Genomic DNA, 14,352 nt, shown 5'->3' on the forward strand with positions numbered 1-14,352 from the left:
TCTCGGGTTTTATCGATCGTCTGGTTCATTCTTTCCTTGTGATCAAATTCTTTGCGTCTGCCGGAGCCACAGTTTATAGTAAGTCACCTAATAAGACTGCTACATTCCATAGACAATCGAAGCGCTTGTAAAAATCAATGATATAGTCTCAGAATTAGATCCGTGATCATATAGATTTTCTAGGAAGCTCTAGGTTATCAGTACCTCAAATATCATAATGCTTTTGGAAGGCAATGTTTTTTTGAAATGCCCGTTGTGACTTTCAATTTACAGAACTTACCTTGCCTACCAGTCGTGTTCATATTGCTTCCATTAACAATCAGTGGAACTTCACCGTAATTGTATCAAACAGGAAAGCAACAATTGCTGATTTGCCGAAGCTATTTAATTCTGATTGATGCCCAAGAAGTGGCATTTCAATTATTGAAGCCAATTGTGGAGAAGACACGGATTGTGTTGCTCACAACGTTGAAAATTTATTTACAGTTTCATTAAGCACACATTTGTTGCGTGCATCTTGCGCTCCAGAAACTAGATGTCAGGGCCACTGTGATATTGATGTACAATGTTTCTTATTGGTGGAGACGACAACATAAATAGTCGGCAAATGCAAAGACGGAAAAGAGATTGATTCTGGGTTTGATAGTGGAATCAGACTGAGGGTCTATTTCTGAAGGTAAGTATTCCTAGGAAATTTAAATGTATGGATGGAGTGATGGACATTGTGGTTAAGCATGGTGAGCAACTGTTGTGCGTCTCTTGGAAATTTACTGAAGTGGATTGAGGGATTAAGATTGGTGTTAAATAGGTAAGTTTATGACATTTATAAAATAATTTGCTATGGCAGTGTGCGAATATGAATTTCAATGCAAGTGATTGTTGTGGTGCACCGTATAAAGGAAACGTAGTTTTATAGGCACTGGCGACGGACCACTTGTCACTGAGGACAGTTTTTAGATATTTCTATAGAATTTCACACTAGAGCAAGATCTAAAAGAGATGATGACACAAGTGTTAGGTATATCTGCATATTTGGCATGGGTTTAGTTGCAGAGATTACCAATTATAAATAATGCATTGCGCAATGGAAATTGCTGACTTTGAGCATATTAAAGCTAGAAATCTGGCATGTTATGAAAAATTGACATAAGATATAAATCTGGCTTATTATAGAAAACTGACATACAATAGAAATCTGGAATATTATTTTTTAAAAATGACTTATGATAGAAATCCGGGATATTTTAATATAAAATCATGTGCAAATCAAACAAACTGATAATGTCTTCCAATTATATTATTGAGATGCATAAACTGTATTGCATACAAGGGTTACGTACATATAACTGGGACAAGGTTTGGCTCATTCTAAAATTGGTTAAAACTAAAGGGTTTCGATTTTATTCTATATAGTTGAATTAGTTATATGTAAGGTCTGGGGTGCTTATTTTGTTGGGTTATGGATTTATTGGATAAACGAATAAAGACTTAAAGTTTTCTAACACTTTGCTAGTTAGATTTTCCTATTCTCTGATGACTCATTGTTTTCAAGATTTCGTAAACATAATGATATATAAAGACTTTTACTTTCGTTTCACAGTATGTATTTTCATGAAAATCTTTGCAAAATTTGGCCATTTCACCTGAGGATTTTTTGCAAAATAAACATCTGCAAGAAACTGACTTGAAATAGAAAATTACAAATGTCCGTTAGAATTGTATTTAAAGACAATACCAGGCTAGAACTAAATATGATACTGTTTGAAACAGGCCTTAATATGTCTTATTGGCTGAGACCCCAAGACGTGTATTTTTCAAATGGAATGGACAGGATCAAAATGGCAACTTAATAATATAGCATACAGGTGCGTGAGAAAGTCGTTTTCTTTTTATCTTCAAGGATGACCGGCTTCTGTCCTTTAGTCAGTTTGGTAGATAATGTAATACATAAAGTATAGCGTTTTTACAGGTTACAAACCATCACAAATCACTCTTTAACAAGATTAATAAATATGAGCGTGAGGTCTGTCTATTTTGTTTTTCGTATAGAGCTGCCTTTAACAAACACAACGTGACTACAAACAACCCCCATAACTTTTAAGACTTCGAAAGTAACACTATTGAAGTCTTATTGGACGAGAACAACTACTCTTTTAAATGTATTGCCAGGGGCTTGTCTCAGCAAGTACTAGCTACACATTTATATGAACGAAATATTTCAATTTGTGGGAATCCTGGCTAGATCCTATAATTTATCCGTCTTTTCTCCTGTGAGATTTACAGTGGTTTTTCGGCACTACAATCAACATAGTCCTCGTCGTTATTGTTACTGATGAGTATGTTATTTGTGGTATTAGTGTGAATGATACTGGCCACTATATCTTTCTTTCCTCTTTGTCTTCTTCTTTTTTGACTGATGCTACTACTACTACTACTACTACTAGTTTTGCTACTTCTATCACTGTTTGTAATGATCGGATATCTTTTTCTCCCTCCAGCTCGGGTTTGTTTGTTCCATAGTAAGTATGCGTGCGAAAATTAGATGCATTTATAGATCAGTACCCCAGGCATATTGCAAGACTGTGCCCTTTTTGTGGAGATGTAGAAGATGAGTTTAACTTTGCTTTTAAATGCTCCATGTGTGACAATTTGATAAATGTCAGTTTACCTTCATACGTTCATAGTAATTTACATTACATTAAGTTTTATAACTGTGTGCCGAGACTCAGTAATAATATTAATATCCAACACAAATATGCCATTTATCTAGCAAAATCTTTAGAATTTATAGAGTCGGTGTGTTAATCCTAGAATTGCTATGCTTCGTGGTTGCACAGTAAGTCTTCATATTTGTATGTAATCTGGGGCTGTTTACTACGTTAAAGAGGAATAAAGTTGATTATTACGATTGTTATATTATCTTATTATATTATATTATATTATATTATATTATATTATATTATATTATATTACATTATATTATATGCGTTGGAGACATGTATCCAAACATTAATTTCGCAATTTAGAGGACCAAGAACATTGTTTAAAAAAATCATTTCCGCAGGAATTTATACATAAGTGGTGCTTTGTATAATTAGTTAGTGCTAGTTAGCGATGCTTACCCGATTCGTATCCTAGAGATTACACAGCACTTTAATTAGAGAAGTTTCAAAGGTAAACGTATTTTATCGTTGGTTTGAACCATTAGGACTGAATCCATCACGCGTGAATTAAGTATATAATCATATTTCAAGTCGAAAACTCCGGGTATAGTACTGAAAAGAAATAAACACGTCTTACTGTATACCATGTGTTGGTGGTTATTCTAGAATGCTCTGTACACTGGTCGCTGTTCCCTAGTGCCAATTCTTGTTGTTACTGCACAATGAAATAAAATGTTAGGAACATTCATTTGTGTCTAAAAATTTACTTTGTAATGTTGTGTCATCAACATTAAATACATCATGGCTTTTTGCAAGGTATTAGTGATTGTTGTAGCAATAAAACGATTGCAGTTTCTTTATTGCTTCTGGAATCTACAACTGAAAATGTAGCAATGTGTAATGGAAAGAAAGTGACGTAATTAGAAGTGTCAATTATTGACAAAAGGCCGCGTCGATGTAGCAATGGAAATAATAAGAGTAGCAACTAAAATCCGTTTTGATAAAGAAGATCTATTACAGAAAAAATATAAATGATTTTTTTAGACGAGTGAAAATATCGGTATTTAATGTACAATCTATTTTTATGTCGGCTGAAATTGTTGTGGTTTCGGAAAAGATTAATTTTTTTAAACATTCATTGCTTTTATGAAATCTATGAAATTGGTACCTAATGGAAAATAATAATTTACATGTTTAATTTAATTAACATGAGAAAAAAACGTGGATATTTCTGTATACAGATTCATATCAAGGATATTAACTGTCATATGATTGATGCTGCACACATTTCAGTGCGTGCAAAATGGAACATGTAGATTAGGAAACCACAAATTAACATTGCATGATTTTATCGATTATTTGATGTCGACATTGAAAGGAGGTTTTGGCTTTTGTATTATTAAAACTTCCTCTGTGTTGAATAGACAATTCTGTTTCATAATTACTTAAATTTGTACATATGTTGTAGCAGAGAATATGAACATATGTTTCGGTGTGTGTGTGTGTGTGTGTGTGTGTGTGCGCGCGCGCGCGTGTATGATTTGGATTTTTAACGTAGTTTTGACAATGTTTCAGTCATATCGCTACAATGTTTGCAGTGTGGCAGTTTATAGTGATATCATGTAGCATCATACCCCACCCAGTCACATTCTCCTGATACCAGGCCGACCTGGGCCGACCAGTCCTACCACTAACCTCTTAATGCTGTTGGTACCATTTTTAAAAGTCTTTGGTATGACTCAGCCGGGGTTCGAACCCACGACCCCCAGCATTTGAGACGGACACTCCAACCACTAGACCACCGGAGCGGTTTGTCTCGGCCGTCATGTAAGACTTGTTTATTATTAGATATATAAAATGTTCTATCAGTTCTCCGAATAAAACAATGTGAGCTATCGTCTGTGCCTCTCTTATAAGTCGGGTCCAACACCAATGAACAAAGATCCTGATCTGACGAATCATTATACGCCTGCAGATCCTGGTATATGTTGTTTGTTCTACTAATTTGTCCTAACTATTTACATAGAACCAGATCTGCCGGCCAAATTATGTGATGGCATATCTGGGTCTATTCAGTTTACAGTTAGTTCCAACTTGTAGGCGAGTATATGCAATGCTTTTCTTCATAGGAAGATAAAATATGCCGATGACAACAGATCAAAATATTAAATTTCCGAAAGAAAGTAACAACTAGGAAGTACCATAAAAAATAGTTTTGTTTACCGTACAAGGGATTATCAAATCTTTACTCCAAAAAAGTTAAATAAACATAAAGCAAAATTGGATTATTCGGAATATGACTGAAGCTACAAAGCTTTAACAATGGCAGCCATTATAAGTCTACAATGTTTTTACTAGAAATTTATGCATCAACAACATTAGTTTTTATCTGACGATTTTATGTAGGGTGTTAATAACTTTTTTAGTCACTTTCGGCATATTGGTCCTCAAGACCTCTTTTTATAGAATGTCTGGCAATATAAAGCAGTAGGTACCTCTGTCATGGAGGATCCAATGTACAGCTTACTGATTAACATCCATAGGGGAAAAAAGAAACATAAATTGGACTTCTAGTTCACATGAAAAATTAATTTCTGGAAAAGTCAAGCATCCGAACATGAACCTGAGTATTAAAAAAGGCACAAAAAGTAATCGCTATGTCCTATTATTTACTTCCAAAAATAGACAATTCTTGTCAAGAGCTGCCATGTGTCAAATGGTCTATTGGTTCAATGTTCATAACTAATTTTTATAGACAGACTGAGACAGACAATCATACAGGCAGTCAGACAAACATGATGAAAACGAATCTTTTCTGTAGAATCAAAATAAAACATGCTGGTTTCTTCCCTCCTCAATTCTTTTCTTCATGTTGCAGTTACTATAATTACTTATAATGGTTACTTGCTTAATTTCCTATAAGCTTGTTACTATGTTCATTAACTTCTTTACGTACTTGATTGACCTACCAATGTATTTTAACAAGCTTTTAGCAATTATTGATTTGCATAACCAAATAAATTATTATCTGAATTACGAATCAAGCAGCAACTAACCACTTGAATAACCACTCATTTCACTAGCAAATTGACAGACAGATAAACGGACACATGGACCTTCCAATTAACTAAATAAAGTACTATAATAATATATTGTTGTGGCCCATGCTGCAGTGCATGATTTTAATTTTTTACTGCAACTGGTCAGAGGTACACTGTTCCGTTCTTCCAGACATAAATATAAAATAGTTCCTAATTCAATATGACCCAAAACTAGTCGTGACAACTGATAAACAATAAAAAATCAATAAGTATTCAGCACTGTGAAGTGTATGCATAACGTTTCTTGATAGTTTAATATATTTTTCATTTAAATTGAATTACTAAGCCAGGAAAATGACGTACATCTTTTTAATTTCTTCATATCTCATCACTCAGCGTAACAAAAAAAAAAAAAAAATATATATATATATATATATATATATATATATATATATATATATATATATATATATATATATATATATATATATATATATATATACTATTCAAAACAAAAATATAAGCAAACAATTTAATATTTATTTGCAACATTTGTTTTATTTACTTGCCATTCGTGGCAAATTTTAGTCATGTTTCTATCGGAAAATATATGATCATGATATATGTGTCACAAAGGAATTTTTTTTAATTTGATTAAGGTGGCGCTCTACAGTTGCGTATAATTCAAAGAACCTTTAACTCCCTTTTTATGTATGATTGATTGGTGTAATATAGGTTATAGAGTATACAGCTTGGCCTTACTCAAGATGTGCACCTCTCAAAAAAGTGTTAGCTCTACTTGGTCATCTTCACTTCCTGAGCTTCAGAAGTGAATCGTATAAAAAAGAGCCGATAACGTTTTTTACATTTTATATATTTGATAATTCATTCATTGCACTTTCAGAATCTGGTATTGTCTAGTCTGGCAAACTTCATTTTCCCTATTTTAATAGCTGCTATGGATTGTGTACTTTAGACTAATTCAGGCTGATTTTTTAGCACAAGGGAGCAGTCATTTTAGTTAGCAGTGTGCTTAAATCATGTACAATTTCCAAAAGTACAATATCCAAAGAAATATCATCCACATTACATTAATATAGTATAGAGGTATGCCAACATTCTCTCCACTGTGCATGTTTTAAATGCTAACAACTTCACCTTACATACGTCACTCTTTCAAAATTACATAATAACTGGTGAGCGCCCCTAAGACAAGTCATGAAATGTGTGTCGCAAAATGAATTCTATAAACCTCATTAAGGCATATTATGACAAGCGTGTCGCAAAATGAATTCCCTAAACCTGATTAAGGCATAGTATGATAAGCGTGTCGCAAAATGAATTCCATAGACCTGATTAAGGCATATTATGACAAGCGTGTCGCAAAATGAATTCCATAATCCTGATTAAGGCATACTATGATAAGCGTATCGCAAAATGAATTCCGTAAACCTCATTAAGGCATATTATGACAAGCGTGTCGCAAAATGAATTCCATAAACCTGATTAAGGCTTATAATGACAAGCGTGTCGCAAAATTAATTCGATAAACCTGATTAAGGCACATTATGATAAGCGTGTCGCAAAATGAATTCCATAAACCTGATTAAGGCAGTATATGACTAGCGTGTCGCAAAATGAATTACATAAACCTGGTTAAGGCATATTATGACAAGCATGTCGCAAAATGAATTCCGTAAACCTGATTAAGGCATATTATGATAAGCGTGTCAAAAAATGAATTCCATAGACATAATTTAGGCTTATTATGACAAGCGTGTCGCAAAATGAAATCCAGAAACCTGATTAAAGCAAATTATGACAGGCGTGTCACAAATGAATTCCATAAACCTGATTAAGGCACGATATGATAAGTGTGTCGCAAAATGAATTCCATAGACCTGATTAAGGCATATTATGACAAGCGTGTCGCAAAATTAATTCCATAAACCTCATTAAGACAAATTCTCAAGTGCATGCTCCATATTGGCAACCTGTTTAGTTTGTTAAGTATAGTACATACAACATGGAAAACCATGACACACAAGTACAACATATGTTTGATTACGTATTAAATACATCTGTTCAAGCTACGAAAACTATAAATACGTTGTCACAACATACACTATATGCGATGTGAAACACATCTTAAACACGATGTAACTGGCTCGCATGCATGGAAGCAATATAAAAAAGAACTTTCCCCAGGTAATAGATGGCACATATCAACTATGTTTTGCATACGAATATATTTAACATGTGTTTCATACGTTATTAAAACACGTTTAACAACTAAGGCTGCATAAAATGTTTTACAAATTATAAGCATGTGCGAGTACTTTCATGTGTTGTACATAAGCAATAAACACATGTTTAACATATGTGGGTACTTAAACGTTTTCTACCTACGTGATGAACACATTTTAACATCTGTGTATTTAAGTGTGCTCTACAAACGTGAAGAACACATGTTAAACATCTGTGTACTTAAATGTGTTCTACATATATGATGAACACATGTTTAACAGCTGTGTGTACTAAAATGTGTTCTACATATGTGATGAACACATGTTTAGTAGTATGGGAACATCTTTACTTTACATTGAATGTATTCTTTTGCATGTGCGTATAAGTTGTTCAAATATGTAGGTATGATAAAATGCAATGATAAATTAACCAACATAAATGATAATTATCCAAATAATTGTTTTAATCTTAGTTTTAAATGATTCATTTGATTTGCTAACCATAAATAAAAATGACCAACATCCTCTCGTGTGGAACTAAATTGAATAGACTCATCGTTCATCTCATTCATAAACCAGGGTCAGTTTCCCAAAATAAATGCTTATAATGTTACAAAGATCGACCCTGCAAGGAATAACGAGATGGGAAATCGTTCGCTGCCATATTAATAAAAGCATATAAATGAAGATTCTTTTACAGAAGTCTCAATGAAGATTCTTTTACGGAAGTCTCAAACAAGTTATCCCAACCAGACGTTAACTATATATCTTGCAACGGTTTGTGTGTGCATAAAACGATATTTAAGGAAAACAAAAACAACAAATTAACAGAACTATGCATTGAAGGTGTAAAATTTCGATGTAATTTGGGATTTCAATGAAATCATATATAAATCATATATTAATGGGATTAACGAAGATCTTGTAACGTATGGCATAATTGAAAGCGATACTTTATCGTACGTCTTCTCACCATTATCCTCTATCAAAACTTCATTTCTACAACTGTTTTTGCAATCTCATGATGTTTCTAACTTGAAACGCTGAAATATTTGCGGTATTAGTTTCCAGTTTATTTAACTCCAAATTCTAAAGGAAACAATGGAAGTATTGTGTTTCCATATAAACTATTACCAAACGTTTTTCTCTCATCATGATCAACAAATGCATAGAGTTGCTAACAAGCATGATTATGTTTGATCGGGTTGAAAATTATATAATATATTCAAGTCGGAAGACCAGACACTGGATGCCATGTTTAGCTTACCATTTAAATGGATATTGCTCAGATTTGATAAGCAGACGTCTAAAAATTTATGAAATTATTTGACATTTTGTATTTACAACGTTAAAAGTTGGTTAAATGTGCAAGTGTGTAAAGCGTGCCCAAATATTAATTAAATTCTGAGATGCTAACAATTTTATAAATGAAAGCCTCCAGGGAAAGTGAAGTAGTGAAGCAGTGTTATTTCTAATTTAATTCTCTGCAATGCTTGGTGATATCCATTGTATGGAATATGACATTTTCCAACGCACACATAAATCGATACACAGACAGCTATAACTGTTTCCTGCAGTTTGTGCATTTAGAACCAGCAAAGATCAGATGATGTTTTAGAGAAAAAAAAAACTAAAATGTTTTAACCATGCCTAATGGCGTACAATGTTCTTTAGGAGGAAGTATAGGCAATTTTACGCAGAGATAAAACAGAAACGTAAATTGGAAATAGTTTGATGCTATTCTTTTACAATAAAGTATACATAATCAACCTTAACAGAGATGCCATGCTGCTATTATTAGGGAAAACAATTCCTTTTTTGCAGCATGAACTTGCCATTCATGTCAGGAGTCGTCGACTTGTAATGGATTCAACATTTCTAAAGCCACCATCAAAATAAAACTGAATTGTTTGCATCTTAAATCGATAAATATTGTGTTTCCGTTCCTACCATCACTTAAACAGATGAGGAGAAACTTTAAAGTTTATGACAAAAATTAATAAAAGCCCATTCAGCCACACAAAAAAAAAATAGTTTCCGGTCGACCGACCATCCCAGTTTTTCGTTGTCGACCCTGGCACTTTTCCCCCTGGGTAATTTAAAAAAATAAAATTCCCAGAATTGAGTTGTGCAATAAAGCCTGTTTTGACCATTTCTTTTGCGTTTAATACACTTTATAACAGATATATACTAATTATGATAATAAATATAATGTAAAAAAGCCATAAAAATCAATACCTACCCTGATTTTCAAACCAGTGCAAAATGAAACGAATTTTTTCCTCATCAGATTGATCTTATTTCCGGTCTCTTCTGTTTGAATGCCTAATTTCGTCAACTTGTTTACACAGGTTTGTGATTTCTGCTAAACAAGCTTCAATCTGCAGAATGCATTCGTTCAGGATCATGATCGATCACCAAGTGTTGTAACAATTCATTAGAAGATTTATCAGCCATCGCAGAAATAGAGACTGAAGACCTTTTGCAGACATAACGATATGAGAAGAATGATAAGATCTCGTGCTACAGTCTGAACGTATCAGGTCACTTAGTATTTGTATATTTACTATATAACGACTAGTTCATTTGTAAAGCCATATTGTTAACAAAGATCTTACAATTTAGGATGATAAAGTAACGAATATGTAGCTCTTTCGCTGAAATCACATCTCAAGAGGATGACATACAACTATGAATATTATTAACAAGTGGTTCAAGACAGCTCTTATATTTTTCTGACATCTTCCCCACACGAACGTTTTCGGAAAATCTTAAGATCTTTTAACTTCTGCTAAACGTCAGTAAACTCTGTATTTATGGATTATTTCTCCAAAACATTTGCAGGGAAAAGCAAGAGAACACAGCTAATTTGTTGTGGTTGCATTTAGATTTTCACCACAATACCTCATGTCGTGAATTACAACTGTACAGTACCTGTTATCATGCACTTCAAATAAATATTACCTGTTGTCGTAAACTACAAATGTACAGTACCTCTTATCGGGAACTGCAAATTTACAGTACTTGATATTGTGAATCTCAAATGTACATTACCTCTTATCGTGAAGTACAAATGTACATTACCTCTTATCTTGAAGTACCTCTTATCTTGAAGTACAAATGTACATTACCTCTTATCTTGAAGTACAAATGTACATTACCTCTTATCTTGAAGTACAAATGTACATTACCTCTTATCTTGAAGTACAAATGTACATTACCTCTTATCTTGAATGTACATTACCTCTTATCTTGAAGTACAAATGTACATTACCTCTTATCTTGAAGTACCTCTTATCTTGAAGTACAAATGTACATTACCTCTTATCTTGAATGTACATTACCTCTTATCGTGAAGTACAAGTGTGCAGTACCTCTTATCTTGAAGTACAAGTGTGCAGTTCATCGTATCGAGAACTACCAATGTACAGTACCTGTTACCACGATCTACCTATTCATGAAACGTTTGCAAAGCATGAGTGTGATTTCTTCGGATTCAAAATACTATAAGTAATCTGTCTTCGGTCAAAAGAAATGGCGATATTGATGCAGAAAACGAGACACTTCGAGCCATATTTACATTCGCGCTTAAGATCTCACTCTCTCTCTCTCCTTTTTTGATTAAACTTTGCAAGTTTAATGAAAACGTACAGCATGGCTCGTAGTGGTTTCATTGTTGGGATTCTGACATAGGGATTATGTCGATTTTATGTCAATCGAAGGAGCTCTTATGACAAACATTTTTTTTTTTAAATTCACTTTCATTCAAATGCCACGATATCGGTTAAACTTATTGCCATCTCAAAACAAGATTGTAATGGCCATAATCAAGTATAATGGCCATTGTCCAGTGAAATGGTCTTATTACAGTGCAACGGTCATATTCTATTTCTAATTATCTATAATTCTAACAAAGAATATAATTTTACGCAAGTTTCGTTTGGTATTTGTCAACTGACACTTTTTGGTTTCTTTCTTTTTTATTTGTTTGTTGTTTGCGGGATAGGGTGAGTTCTTTTTATTGTAGTTTGAAAGCTAGAAGAATGTAGATTTATTGTAACGTTCTATATACATCAAAACCAAGGTTTAGTAGCCAAATAAAATATCTACTTAAAGGAGAAGCTAATGAAATTGCTATTGATGGCTACAGCTTTTAGCTCAGAAGCCATATCTTAGGACACAAAAGAGCCTTAATTTTTCAAATTGTGAAGAGGAGATCAAGACCACATGGTGTGCTTCGAGGACACGAGAAAAATGTTTGTTACCCAAAAACAATGTTCTGTTTTTTCTTTTCGCCACAGCAAGACATCCGTATGTGCAGAACGAAAATATCTTTCTTTGAAACCTTGGAAGAAAATCATGTATTATTTAGTCACTTTGACAGTATATTTAATAAATGTTTGCAGTTGCAGTTCATAAGGGCAGCCAGGCATAACAATAGTCCGAATTTAACAATCAAGAACACTTTATAGAAACATAATTCTATTCGTCGTCGGTGATCAATCCATTACCGGTGCCACGGTAAAAACGCAAACATCGAGACCGAATTCTTTTCCTGATTAATTGTGAAATCTGTCAGATTATTGACTCTTATATTAGTTGGTGTGCATCTCCATCGATAAGATGGACTTATTGGTATTCAGCATGTTTGTTATCGCCACAAACCTGTCACACAATATGTTATTAACGAAATATTGTATTCAAGAATGTGTTCATGTAGCCTACTTTAGTATCCTTGCACTTTCTAGCGACATAGAAAGAAACCCAGGCCATTATATGTCTAAACATTAATGTCATGAATCAACAAGCACTCAATTTTCATCAACTGTTGCTTCCAACCGTTAATGGCAATAGCTCTGCTCATAAGATGTGGGATGATATAAATTCAGCAATCCAGAGAATAACAGAGCAAAGAGTATCATCAAAGATGAGTTCTACAAGGTATAGTAAATCGTGGATTAACACAGATGTTGAGTCGAGAAGCTTAACTTATATTGCCAAATTCGAGGACTTCAAGAAAACAAAACGCAAGATCAGTATGCAAACTTGCCTATAATAACTGCATGCAAACTAGTAGATTCCTCATCTAGTGACAACCCTATAAAAAGGTGTTCCTTCATAAATAGTAAAATTCGTGACAATACTGGCATTGCTCCATTGAAAACTGCTGATGGGATAACCTATTCTGATAGAAAGACTAAAGCCAACATCATGAACAAACAGTTTAGCTCATTTCAGCCAGAATGAGAACACCTTCATGATGAGGGACAAAGGCCCCAGCCGACGCACCGAAAAGCCGGCTTTAAAAGCTGGACTATTAGAGCATCAGAGACCGCACACAAAAATAGATAAAAGACATCTCGGGATCCAGAACTCAGTAGGTCGTTCTTCGTGGAACAACCCCAGAAACAGCGCACGTAGAGTCATGAGTTCCACAGAGAAGTGTTCTTGGACTTCGACTATTTCTCCTGTTCATTACCGACTTACCAGAATCGATATGCAAACAATTCATTGCACGCCTGTTTGATAATGACTTTATTTTGTACAAAAAGATTAAGTCAGTAGCGGATGTTAAAGCCCTACACGCTGATATGGACAAAGTACAGAACTAAGGATTGAATGATGGAGCTCCATGCCCAGAAATCCCAAGTTCTGCACATTCTTAACGGGAGGAATATCATTGTTATGCCATATAACATCCACGGCCAGATACTAGATAATGTAGACACCACATAATACCTCGGAATCAACATACACAAATCACTAAGCTATAATACTTACATAAAGGCCAACGTCAAGAAGGTCAATTCCACCGTGTCGAGCCAAGACTTACGAGTTATGCTGTAAGACACTAGTCCGTTCCATCAAGGAATATGGAAGAGTAATCTGGCACCCGCTTGCGAAGGAATGCATCAGCAAACTGGGGATGGTCCAGCGCAGAGCGGCACAGTACGTCACTGGAGATCAGTATATAGCTAGCAGTGTTACACATATGATACTGCTTCTCACACTATATGAGTACAAATCACAAGCTAGAAGTGCAATGATGTTCCCGATAGTCTACGAACTTGTTGACGTACCATTGGGATACCTAATGCTACCAATCAACGAGCGGGTGCAGTCAGAAATAATTTGTCCCACTTGCGAAGTCAAGCATATAAGCATTCATTCTGCTCAGATTTTATTTGGTACTGGAACGTTCTGCCACAGAAAACAGTTAATTGTGCATCCCTCGATATCTACAAATCGCAGATGCAGGCCATCCAGCTATGCGACGCATTCAAGTGATGTTTCTAACTGTACTGTACACAGATTATTTTAATTGGTACACGATGTTTTTGTTCTGCTTTACGCGGCACGGAAAATGCACTAGGTCGTGGTATTGTTCCTTATTGGAAGAAG

General features: G+C 34.3%; 1 protein-coding gene across 2 annotated transcripts in view; it reads left to right on the plus strand.

Annotated features, from left to right (window-relative positions):
• Positions 1-529: 529 nt before the first annotated feature.
• Positions 530-14,352, plus strand: part of LOC149803394 (uncharacterized) — a 28,676-nt gene continuing 14,853 nt past the window's right edge. The window contains exon 1 of one of the 2 annotated variants that reach the window (XM_089953098.1): positions 530-676. The gene's annotated coding sequence lies outside the window, so the exon portion shown is untranslated. Of the gene's footprint in view, positions 809-14,352 lie in introns of both variants that reach the window. The other variant, XM_089953097.1, reaches the window with a different exon arrangement.

This window comes from Sinohyriopsis cumingii, chromosome 3 (genome assembly GCF_028554795.1).
Source record: "Sinohyriopsis cumingii isolate HCF-2022 chromosome 3, ASM2855479v2, whole genome shotgun sequence".
Lineage (NCBI taxonomy): Eukaryota > Metazoa > Mollusca > Bivalvia > Unionida > Unionidae > Sinohyriopsis > Sinohyriopsis cumingii.